Below are 13,319 nucleotides of genomic sequence, written 5' to 3'. Positions count from 1 at the left end.
TCTGATACAAGTCAGTCCGACTTTGAAAAAGGTTCCTGCACTACTTTGGTCTGCCTAAGATCCTACTTCAGCCTATTCAATATCATCATCTTAACTGATCCGACTTTGGCATGTGACTTGAAGGGGAACTCCATGCCAGATTAAAAAAAAAAAACGTCATGGGGTTCCTCCTCCAAGAGCATACCAGGCCCTTCAGTCTGGTATGCATTGTAAGGGGAACCAAAAAAACGGCATCGGGTCCCCCTCAAATTCATTCCAGACCCTTATCTGAGCACGCAGCCCGGCAGGTCAGGAAAGGGGGTAGGGACAAGCGAGTGCCCCCCTCCCTCCTGAACCATACCAGGCCACATGCCCTTAACATAGGGAGATGGGTGATTTGGGGCAGGGGAGCCATGTGTCCCCCCACTCCAAAGCCCCTTGTCCCCGTGTTGATGAGGACAAGGGCCTCTTCCCGACAACCCTGGCCGGTGGTTGTCGGGGTCTGCGGGTGGGGGCTTATCAGAATCTGGAAGCCCCCTTTAACAAGGGGGCCCCCAGATCCCGCCCCCCACCCTATGTGAATGAGTATGGGGTACATTGTACCCCTACCCATTCACCTAAAAAAGTGTCAAAAATTGAGGGCATATGGCCTGGTATGGTTCGGGGGGGGGGGGTGCTCACTCGTTCCCACCCCCTTTCCTGACCTGCCAGGCTGCGTGGACAGATAAGGGTCTGGAATTGATTTTGGAGGGACCCCACGCCATTTTTTTGGCATAGGGTCCCCCTTAAAATCCAATACCAGACCAAAGGGCCTGGCATGCTCTTGGAGGGGGAACAAAGTTGGATCCCGTTCATTGAAGTCGGATGGATGTCGGACTTCAAGTCGCAGGGTAAAGTCGGATCCACAGTCGTACGACTGTCGTGTGGTACCAGTGTGAACCCAGCCTAAAGCTGGATACAGACTACACAATTTTCTGTAGATTTTTTTTCTTCAGATTTACCAAAACCATATAATATGAGGTCAAAAGAGTTTCAATTTGTATGCAATCAGGCAGGCCCTTGCACTACATACTACGTGGTTTTGGTAAATCTAAAGGAAATCTGACAACAAAAGTTGTATAGTGTGTATGGGGTCTTAGGTTGGTTTCACATGGGCATTTCGTTTTTTAGTTCAGTTCGGTCACTTTATTTTGTAGAAAAACGGATCAAAAACGGATCAAAAACGGATACAGATGTCAATTTTGACATCCGTTTTCATGTCTGCTGACATCCGTTTTTTTTACAAAAAAAAGAGACTGAACTGAAACTTCAAGCACTGCATATAGCTGGTTGCTAAGGAGTCTGGAACACGGCCGCCCTGTCCATAACAACCGATGAGTCATCAGCTGTCAGCAGGGTTCCTTGGTGACAGCTGAATGCAAAAAAAAAAGAAAAGAAAAATAGAAAAAAAAATGGTGTGGGGTCCCCTCCAGGTCCATATCAGGCCCTTTGGGTCTAGTATGGATTCAGAGGGGACCTCCACATGCCAAAATGTAAAAAAAAATGGTGTGGGGTGCCCCCCAAAATCCATACCAGACCCTTATCCGAGCATGCAGCCCAGCAGGTCAGGAAAGGGAGGGACAAACCATATCGCTCCGCACTTCAGATTCAGCCCACAAGTGCTGCTGCACCCGCTCCCTCCTCTCCTCACTCACAGGTTGAACTGGATGAACTATTGTCTTTTTTCAGCCTTATCGACTATGTAACTGTACCGATCGGAGCGAGGAGAGAAACTAAACCGGACATGCGCCAGTTTGTTGATACGTAATTGTACCCCTACCCATTCACCAAAAAAGTAGAAAAAAGTAAAAAAATAAAAAAAAACGAGCCGTTTTTTGACAATTTCTTTATTAATAGCTCTGAGCTGTCTTCTCCCGGTGTCGTCTCTCCCGGTGCCATCTTCTCCCGTCGCTGTCTTCTCCGGCTGCTGTGTTCTTCCTCGCCGCAGGTTACTCGCAAAAAAAAGCAGCTGTTGTTCTGTGGCTATCTTCCTCTGTTGTGTTGTTGCGCGCTGTCTGGCATCTGTTATATAGCCATGGGGCGTGGTCATCAGATGACATCACTCAGAGAGCCCTCCCACTGTGACGCCTACAGCAGCTTTTTTTTATTGGCTAACTGCCAGCGTGGAAGAACACAGCAGCGGGAGTAGATGGCACCGGGAGAGATGGCACTGGGATAAGATGGCGGCGGGAGAGACGGCACCGGGAGAGATGGCACCGGGAGAGACGGCACCGGGAGAAGACGGCTCGGGGAGAGATGGCAGTGGGAGAAGACAGCTTAAAGCTATTAATAAAGGAGATGTCAAAAACCGGCTCTTGTTTTTTCTACTTTTTACTGCTTTTTTGGTGAATGGGTAGGGGCACCCGATACTTATTCACATAAGGGGGAGGGCCGGGATCTGGGGGCTTCCAGATTCCGATAAGCCCCCCGCCTGCAGACCCCGACAACCAGGGTTGTCAGGAAGAGGCTCTTGTCCCCATTAACATGGAGGCAAGGTGCTTTGGGGTGGGGGGGTCGCAGAGTCCCCCTACCCCAAAGCACCCCCCCATGTTGAGGGCATACGGACTGGTATGGTTCAGGAGGGGGGGCACTCGCTCGTCCCCTCCCTTTCCTGACCTGCCGGGCTGCATGCTCAGGTAAGGGTCTGATATGGATTTTGAGGGGGACCCAATGCCATTTTTTTTTTAAATGTTGGCGTGGGGGGTCCCCTCCGAATCCATATGCCGTTTCTTTCATGATTATATTTTTTTACGGCAATTTTTTTTTTCACCCTGCTGACAGCTGATGACTAATCAGTTGTTAAGGACGCGGTGGCTGGCATCAGTGTGTTTAAGGGGGGAAAGCGGATCGGATACAAGTGGATCGTCCGCTAACATCCGTTTTTTGCCCGTTCCATTTTTTTAACGGAGCTTAGCGGAGACGGATGTCAGCGGATAATCATCTGCTAACGTCCGCTAGCCCATAGAGATACATGTATGTCCACCAACGGATGGATGAAAAACAGACATACGGAACGTCCGTGTGAAACTACCTTAACAAGCCAGAAAAGTACAAATACCCCCAAAACGACCCCTTTTTGGAAAGTAGACATCCAAAGGTATTTAGTAAGAGGCATGGTGAGTTTTTAAGTTGTAGTTTTTTTTTCCCACAATTCTTTGTAAAATGAAGGGGTTCCACCCCCCCCCCACAAAATTGTCGTATTAACAGGTTATTTCTCTCACACAACATATGCATACTTGCAACTACACCCCAAAATACATGTGGTTACTCCTCATGAGTATGGCGATACCACATGTGTGAGACTTTTTCACAGCCTGGCCACATACAGAGGCCCAACATACATTTCAACTCTAATTTGACAACCTATTACACTTTTGTGAGGCACTGATGGGCACAGATGAGCACTGATGTGGCATGGATGAGAACTGATGTGGCATGGATGAGTACTGATGTGGCATGGATGTGGCACGGATGAGCACTGATGTGGCACGAATGAGTACTGATGTGGCATGAATGTGGCACGGATGAGTACTGATGTGGCATGGATGTGGCATGGATGAGTACTTATGTGGCATGGATGTGGCACGGATGAGTACTGATGTGGCATGGATAAGCACTGATGTGGCATGGATGTGGCACGGATGAGCACTGATTTGGCATAGATATGGCACGGATGAGCACTGATGTGGCATGGATGTGGCACAGATGAGTACTGATGTGGCATGGATGGGGCACAGATGAGTATGGATGTGGCATGGATGAGCACTGATGTAGCATGGATGTGGCACGGATGAGTACTGATGTGGCACGGATGAGTACTGATCTGGCATGGATATGTACTGATGCGGCATGGATGAGCATGGATGTGGAATGGATGTGGCACGAATAAGCACTGATGTGGCACGAATGAGTACTGATGTGGCACAGGTGAGCACTGATGTGGCATGGAAGTGGCACGAATTAGTACCGATGTGGCTCGATTAGCACTAATGTGGCATGGATGTGGCATTGATGTGGCACGGATGAGTACTGATGTGGCATGGATGTGGCACGGATGAGTACTGATGCGGCACGGATGAGCACTGATGTGGCATGGATGTGGGATGGATGAGCACTGTAGTGGCACTAATTGGCACTGATGTGGCATGGATGAGAACTGATGTGGCATGGATTTGGCATGGATGAGCACTGATGTGGCATGGATGTGGCATGGATTAGTACTGATGTGGCATAGATATGGCACGGATAAGTACTGATGTGGCATTGATGTGACACGTATGAGAACTGATGTGTCACGGATGAGCACTGATGTGTAATGGATGTGGCATGGGTGGGCACTGATGTGGCATGGATGAGGCATGGATGAGCACCGATGGGCATGGATGAGCAATGATGTGGCATGGATGGGCATGAATGAGCCATGGATGAGCATGAATGAGCCATGGATGGGCATGAATGAGCCATGGATGGGCATGAATGAGCCATGGATGGGGATAAATGAGCCATAGATGAGCCTAAATGAGCCGTGGATGGGGATGGATCAGCATGAATGAGGATGGATGGGCACATATCGATCAGCGCTGTGGGCACTTCAGATCCAGCCCACAAGTGCTGCTGCACCCGCTCCCTCCTCTCCTCACTCACACGTTGAACTGGATGAACTATTGTCTTTTTTCAGCCTTACAGACTGTGTAAATATGTAACTGTACCGATTGGTGCAAGGAGAGGAACTGGACATGCGCTGATTTGTTGACAAATGATCGCTCCGTCATTAGACGGAGCGATCACGTAGTAAAGGGCCGCTGTCATTGACCCTTTACCTCGATTCGTGACGCGCCAGGTCTGGAAGACCTGACGGTCATGGACATTCCCGGGTGCATGCCTCAGGGGGCGGGCGGGAATCGCGATTCCGGGAGGTAAGCACTATATGCCCTCCCAGAATTATCCGACTGCACTGTCGCCATAGCAGCACTGAGGGCCCCCCCCCCTGACAGCAGCGGAAGAAGACATCTTCAGGAGAAGACAGCAGTGGCTATACACAGCAGCGGCAGAAGACAGCAGCTGGAGAAGACAGCAGTGGGAGAAGACAGCTTGGGCTTTTTCTTTAATAAAGGACTTGTCAAAAACCAGCTCCTTTTTTTTTTTTTTACATTTCATTGCTTTCCCCCCCCCGCCCGCAGACCCCGACAACCACTGGCCAGGGTTGTCAGGAAGAGGGCCTTTGTCCCTATCAACATGGGGGCAAGGTGCTTTGGGTGGGCAGAGCCATACCAGGGCATATTAAAAACGCATTAAGCAGAGCCGCATTGATGTGAACCTAGACTTTAAGAGCGTGCTCTTAATCTCAGCTCGTTACCTGTATAGAAGATACCTTTGACCCAGAAATCTTGCTGATTAATAGGGGATCAAATACTTCTTTCACTCATTAAAATGCAAATCAATTTATAACTTTTTTGAAAAACGTTTTTATGGATATTTTTGTTGTTATACTGTCTCTCACTATTAAAATAAACCTACCATTAAAATTATAGACTGATCATTTCTTTGTCAGTGGGCAAACGTACAAAATCAGCAGGGGATCAATTTTTTTTTCCTCATTGTATATGCTGCAGCTAAAAGTTGTAATAATTGTCATGTCTCGGAGCTGCGTTATGACTGTGTCTGATCTGGTCATCTGTGCCACGCCATATAAGATGAAGGGATCATAAAAACATAGAAAAGTGTCTACAGAAAAAAGACCAAGAGGTCCGTCAAATCTGGCCTGTTTTTTTTTTTTTTTTTTTTTTTTTTTATACACCAATTTGTATTTTGTTTTGTTTTCTTTTTTTTTACATAAACTATCACATAACCGTAATAAATCATTTTGGTACCAAAAGTGGGGTATTCAATTTGTGTGAACTAGAGATAAGAATAATAGAATGTGTAATGGCAGAATTATGCTAGATTGTTTGTGCTAGGTTTAATATTGTGGTTTTGTATAGTCATAGTACATTTAGAAAGTGTAGAAAATGTAGAAGTTGCTTAGCTGAGTTAAAGAAAGTTGCTAGATAAGTGCAAGCTCATTCCTGTGTTGGGTGAACCTAATTGATTGCAAGCCTTACCAGAATTGTTTTGGTTTGATAAAATGGAGCAAAAGACTGATGTACAAGTGGAATGGTTGCATTGTCAGGAAGCTTCAATCTTTGACAGTGTTACAGCTGCTGTTTTTGGCTTCAAGCCAATAAATTCCCCAGCATGTTATCCTATGTGTCCATACACACCATAGGCTGTTATCTGCATTTTTGGCAGGGGTGTTTTTTGGCTGGAAAAAAACTCCAGAGAGAGAGAAGTTGAGAGGAGTTTTTCAGCTGTAAAAACGCTCTAACTCTGATAAAAGCAATGATGTGGCATGGATGGGCATGAATGAGCCATGGATGAGCATGAATGAGCAATGGATGGGCATGAATGAGCCATGGATGGGGATAAATGAGCCATAGAGGAGCCTAAATGAGCCGTGGATGGGGATGGATCAGCATGAATGAGGATGGATGGGCACATATCGATCAGCGCTGTGGGCACTTCAGATCCAGCCCACAAGTGCAGGCTGATTGACAGACCGATCCTCCGCTTGGAGGTGGGAGAAGAGGTGCTGCACAGTCTCGGATAGCTCCAGACAAACCCGAGAGACGCCGAACAGCTGAGAGGCGGCCAGTAAGTAAAAAATAAAAAAAAATCCCAGCAAAAACTGAGAGGAAGAAGAAAAATATCCAGCATACTACGAGAGAAGTAACGAGTGAGAGAGAGTGGGTACTGGCACGGGTATTAATATCAGCATCAGCGTCTGGATCAATAAAGGTATGACTGGAGTCCCCCTCGGATGAGCTGGAGCGGTGAGTGACATACTTTTATACTAATATATTATCTGAAAAGCAAGCAAGGACTGCAAGATCGCAGTCTGAGCAGACATACACACGGTGCTGGAGTTTTGGACAATAAGATTTTTAAAAATGACACTCTGAATGCTTGCTATTGAGGCACCCCAGGTAATCTAGCCCTTAAGATTCAACAGTTACTAGTGTATGATACTCAGGTATATCTGTGCTAATAGTCCCGCAAATCTATGCACACCGCTTTGATAATATAGCTATCTAAAATGTGATTAAATCCAAGCACTGCTCTTTGATAATGGTACTGAACGGTGAATAAGTCCATGTACTGTGCTCTAATAAATGCACTGTTTGAATTGTGAATAAGCCCATGTACGGCGCTCTGATAAACGCACTGTTTGAACCATGAATAAGTCCATGCACTGCGCTCTGATAAATGCATTACTTGAACTGTGAATAAGCCCATGCACTGCGCTCTGATAAAAGCATTACCTGAACTGTGAATACGCCCATGCACTGCACTCTGATAAACACATTATCTGAACTGTCAATAAGCCCATGCATTGTGCTCTGATAAGCACATCAACTGAACTGTGAATAAGTCCATGTACTGCGCTCTGATAAACAAACTATCCGAACTGTGAATAAGTACAGGTACTGTGCTCTGGTAAATGCACTGTCTGAACTGTGAATAAGCTCATTCACTGTGTTCTGATATATGTACTATTTGAACTGTGAATAAGTCTATGCACTGTGTTCTGATAGAGGTGCTATCTGAACTGTGAATTAGTACATGCACAGCACTTTGATACAGGCACTGTTTGAACAGAGAATGAGCCCACACAGTACGCTTTGTTTACCTGAATTGTGAATAAGCCCATGCATTGTGTTCTGATAAATTAACTATCTGAAGTGTGAATAAGCCTATGTACTGGGATTTGATAAATGGAATATCTGAACTGTGAACAAGGCCATGCAACGTGACTTGATAGATGAGCTATGTAAACCATGACTAAGCCTATGTACTGAGCGCTGACAAATTAACTACCTGCTAATAAGCCTAGGCTTTGGGCTCAGATAGGACTGAGGCTTATAAAATCAGATATGGCAACAACGAGAAGAAGAGGTGAAGAGCAATGTGGGGACACAACAATTGCGTTCCTCAAAAGAAAAAAAACCCCAGCAGGCGACCGCAGCTGCTGCAGCAAAACTGGAAAGATTTGTCCATATCCCGGTGCAGACACCTATAAAAGGGATCCAACAGGCTAAAATACAACAGGGTGTATCAGGGGATAGAAAAAGCCAGGGCCACTCATAAGCTCTAGCATTAGCTGCTTCAACAACAAAAACAGGGAGCAGCAAGAATATAGGCTTAACAGAGCAACCAGAAGAGATACTCTCTGACCCTAGTTCAATCCTTGAGAAAGAACCGTCATTGAAAGATGTACTCCAGGCTGTAAATGTATGTAAAAGAGGGGGGAAATACAGCGCTGTGTGGAATAAAGGTACAAACGGCAGCTAACACAGCTATAGACCAAAGCAACGTGTGTGGATGTGTAACAGTGTAGTGCTATTAAACCATAAAAGAAAAATGTGTAACCATTAAGGTAGTATTAGAGTAAACTCCCTAATACAAGTACTGAAAAAATCCCAATGTGCAAGGGATATAATAAAGAAATACAAAACTAACCCAATGGGGAAATAACACGTGTTCCATATACAATACAGTGCATGTATACATAAATATCCTTAATAGAAATGAATGAATAATGGTGACAAAAATAAGTGAATAAAGTGATACTACCACAGTAGATAATTGGAATGTGAATAAAGTGCCAATATACAGTCACAAAATTACCTGGTAAAAAACAAAAGTCCAGAATATAATGACCCAGTGTGCTAATAAAAGTCCAAGGATAGAGAGGGTAATCCTGGAAGCACTTGGACAGATATTCTTCAAAGAGACTGAGATAGTGAGTAAGCCCTCACCAATGAATATAAGGAGGCTTACCAGATGTTGATGACTTGGAGAGGCTTATACCACCCAAGTCATAAAGGCTTTTGAACCAGCTACTGGGAAGGTACATCTGCCTGGGCAGGCACAACGGATCCTGGGTCAGATCTGCAGCTTGGCACAAACGATCTCCACCCACTTTCATATACCGCTCCTGTTTTTGTATTTATATGAATGCTTTTGATGATCTTCTATCATGTGAGTTTACAACTTTTTATTTTATTTAATAAATCCTATGTTAAACGGTATCACGCTATGCAAGTTTTTTCAATCTATTTTCGCATGGTATGTGAACACCGTACTTCTGGCTCCCATTGGAGTATTACCTCTATGTTGTCTTCTGAGATTGTTTGTGCCAAGCTGCAGATCTGACCCAAGATCCATTGTGCCTGCCCAGGCAGATGTAACTTCCCAGCTAGCTGGTTCAAAAGCCTTTATGACTTGGGTGGTATAAGCCTCTCCAAGTCATCAACATCTGGTAAGCCTCCTTATGTTCATTGGTGGGGGCTTACTCACTATCTCAGTCTCTCTGAAGTGTTGACGTCTGACGAATATCTGTCCAAGTGCTTCCAGGATTACCCTCTCTATCCTTGGACTTTTATTAACACACTGGGTCATTATATTCTGGAGTTTTGTTTTTTACCAGGTCATTTTGTGTCTCTTTATTGGCACTTTATTCACATTCCAATTATCTACTGTGGTATTATCACTTTATTGACTTATTTTTGTCACCATTATTCATTCATTTCTATTAAGGATATTTATGTATACATGCACTGTATTGTATATGGAACACGTGTTATTTCCCCATTGGGTTAGTTTTGTATTTCTTTATTATATCCCTTGCACATTGGGATTTTTTCAGTACTTGTATTAGGGAGTTTACTCGAATACTACCTTAATGGTTACACGTTTTTCTTTTATGGTTTAAAAGCGCTACACTTTTACACATGTAAATGTATGTAAACTCTCATTGAGGGAACTATGTGACCAAATGAAGGGGTTAAAGGAAGATTTGATATTGGTCAGACAAGACCTTCAAAAAACAGCAGAAAGAACAGTCCTGGAAAGGAGAATAAGTCAAGTAGAAGATGATATGCACCCATTAAAACACGATGTTAAAAATATGAAAGATCAGATGAGTATATATGCCTCAAAAATGGATGAGATGGAGAATAGGCTCTGGAGGGATAATGTGAGATTGGTGGGACTACCAAAAAAGAGCGAGTTGTCTGACCCTATAGAATTTTTAGAAAAATGGCTTCTAGAAGTATTTGGAAAAGAGTCATTTTCGCCGCTGTTCTCAATTGAGAGAGCACACAGAGTACCTTTCAGAGCCCCACCACCAGGAGGATACCCAAGACCAATACTGATGAAATTCCTTAATTATAAAGACAAAGTGACACTTTTACGGAAGGCAAGAGAGGAGAGGAATATTTCCTATAAGGGAACCAAAGTATCATTCTATTCAGACTTTTCGCCTGACCTGCAGAAGCGCAGAGCAAGCTTTACTGGGATAAAACGCTCTATACAAAAATTTAGGATAACATATGCACTGCTTTACCCAGCACAGCTGCGAATAGTAGCACTGGGAGGAACACAGATTTTTGATAACCCAACTGGAGCAGCAATGTGGTTGCAGGACAAGGAGAAACTGAATAAGGGAAGGTGGAAGGGGGAGGGGAAATCTGAAGGAGAAGAAGGGGAATTTTTTTTTTTTCTTCTCCTTCCTTTACTCTCCCTCTTTCCCACTGGACAGAGATATGGACTGATTGATTGGGGAGAGGGTGGGGAGGGGGGACACACACAGGAGGAATGGGGTTGGTGATGCTAGATAGACATGGTATAGGGCTGGCCTGTCTGCAGGAAACACACCTAATGAAGCAGACAATATTACAACTAAAGAGTAGGCGGTATCAGACACAATACCACTCAACTTATGCCCCGTACACACGGTCGGACTTTGTTCGGACATTCCGACAACAAAATCCTAGGATTTTTTCTGACGGATGTTGGCTCAAACTTGTTTTGCGTACACACGGTCACACAAAGTTGTCAGAATTTCCGATCGCCAACAACGCGGTGACGTCAAGCACGTACGACGAGACTAGAAAAGGCCAGTTCAGAACCAAGCGCGGCACCCTTTGGGCTCCTTTTGCTAATCTCGTGTTAGTAAAAGTTTGGTAAGAGACGATTTGCGCTTTTTCAGACTCGTGGCTTTCAGATCGTTTTCTGCAGTTCAGTTTGTGCTTGTGGGTTTGTATCTGCTCTTCAGTGCGTGCAAGCAAGCTCTGAGTGACTTTAAGTAGTCATTGTGTTCTTGTTCGTTCGTTTTTCAGGTCGCTCTTCACAGGCCTTGCTGTTCTTCAGTGCGTTCTGTTACTTCGTTCTGAGCAGCCGACCGTTTTCTAGCCATGTTTAGTGTACGTACTCCTCGTAGAGTTTGTGCTGTGCGGGGGCTTGGTGTTGGGGTCCTGACCTTGACACAAGCCCAGTCCATGAACAGGGTGGGGAGGAGTTCATGGACCAAGAATTGGTTGCTTCAGCGTGACCAGTTCTCTCATATGCCTTTGCTCCGTGAGATCCGTGAGAATAATCCTGATGATTTCAGGAACTTTCTCCGGATGACGGACCCCGTGTTTCACCGTCTGCTGGCTTTGCTGACCCCTATATCAGCAGGCAGGATACCTGCATGAGGCAAGCCATCACTCTGGAGCAGAGGCTCGTCGCTACCCTGCGGCAAGTTCTCGACAGGCATCTCCCCCCAGGCTCTGGGGATCATTATCCCAGAGACCTGTTCTGCCATCATCCAGGTCCTGCAGAAAGAGTATATGAAGGTAAGATTTTTATCCTTTAATATCACATTTTATTGTATTTAATGTTTGATAATATATTGTATTTTTTATTTATTTATTTATTTAAGGTACTTATATAGCGCCGTCATTTTACGCAGCGCTTTACATATACATTGTACATTCACATCAGTCCCTACCCTCAAGGAGCTTACAATCTAAGGTCCCTAACTCACATTCATACATACTAGGGACAATTTAGACAGGATCTAATTAACCTACCAGCATGTCTTTGGAGTGTGGGAGGAAACCGGAGTACCCGGAGGAAACCCACGCAGGCACAGGGAGAACATGCAAACTCCAAGCAGGTAGTGTCGGGATGTATTTCTTTCCTCATTCCCTAATTACCATGATTGGAATATGCTGTGAATGTCCCCTTTGTCCTCATTCATGCTGGATTTTTCTGTAATTATTTTTGTACTCCTTCATACATATCTGCCTTCAAAAACCTCCCCAACATGCTCTCCTGCCCTATATTCACCTCATGTAGTCACTTAACAATGTATTTTATCAGCTCCATAGTAGTGCTTTACCCCAAACACCCCCTAAAATGTTTAGAAATCTGATTTGTGCTTTAAATTCAGGCAGAGTGCCAGAGGATTTTTTTTTGTAGTGTCCCCAAATCATTTTTAGTAACCCTCCCTCCCCCCAACTGCTAAGTCAGCTGATCCCAATTCTCTATCTATCCTCAATCATCTATCTGCTGACTTTGTCAAACCCACACACACTACACCCATCTCTTTTGTGCTCAGATGTATGGATGAATTACCCAAAGCATGTAGTGCAAAGGCCTGCCTGTATACTTTCAAATGGTACTGTTTAAAGTTTTTGTATTCTATTATTATCTTGATAGGTAATATCATAATGTCCAAATGTGCTCAAATGTGTACAGTGTGTATTTATATCTTTGTATTATGACACTTCTTACCTGTCCAGTGGGCTGACAATAGTTTAACTAAGGAGGGGCTGTTCCAAGTAATACCCTGTATTTAGGCATTCATCTCTCAATGAAGTGGAGAGGGTTACCTGTCCAAGATTCCCCCCGCACCTTATAATGTTAGAAATGGCCCATGAGGGGGGGGGGGGAAATATGATAGGTGTACCTTATACTTTGGTGTTAATTTTCCCTTAATAAATGCTATCTGGAGGTTGGCCAAGAATGTTTGTGCCTAATCTGCTTGCCATGTTTATGTGCAAAAATACTAATTTATTTTTGTTTTCCTCAACAGTTTCCTTCCACGCCACAGGAATGGCAGACTGTGGCCTCCCACTTTGCCCAGCGGTGGGACTTTCCTAACTACGGAGGGGCACTTGATGGGAAACACATCCACATCGTCCCACCACCCAACTCGGGGTCGTACTATTTCAACTATAAGGGGTTCAATAGTATTGTGATGTTGGCGGTGGTGTCGGCTAATTACGACTTCTTGTATGTGGACGTGGGGAAGAATGGCCGGATGTCCGATGGTGGAGTCATCGCCCAGACAGAGTTCTACGGGCGTCTCCAGAATGGCAGCTTGGACTTGCCACCTCCAGAGGACAATGTGGAAGGACTCCCATTCGTCTTCG

At 44.8% G+C, this 13,319-nt stretch overlaps 1 protein-coding gene across 4 annotated transcripts in view; it reads right to left on the bottom strand.

The window, feature by feature from the left end:
* SLC6A17 (solute carrier family 6 member 17) overlaps nt 1-13,319 on the bottom strand; it is a 1,431,819-nt gene that overhangs the window by 1,186,711 nt on the left and 231,789 nt on the right. The gene's annotated exons all lie outside the window — the stretch shown is intronic.

Source organism: Aquarana catesbeiana, linkage group LG02 (genome assembly GCF_042186555.1).
Source record: "Aquarana catesbeiana isolate 2022-GZ linkage group LG02, ASM4218655v1, whole genome shotgun sequence".
Classification (NCBI taxonomy): domain Eukaryota; kingdom Metazoa; phylum Chordata; class Amphibia; order Anura; family Ranidae; genus Aquarana; species Aquarana catesbeiana.
Note: the sequence above shows the minus strand (reverse complement) of the source record. Positions and strands in the feature narration are given on the sequence as shown.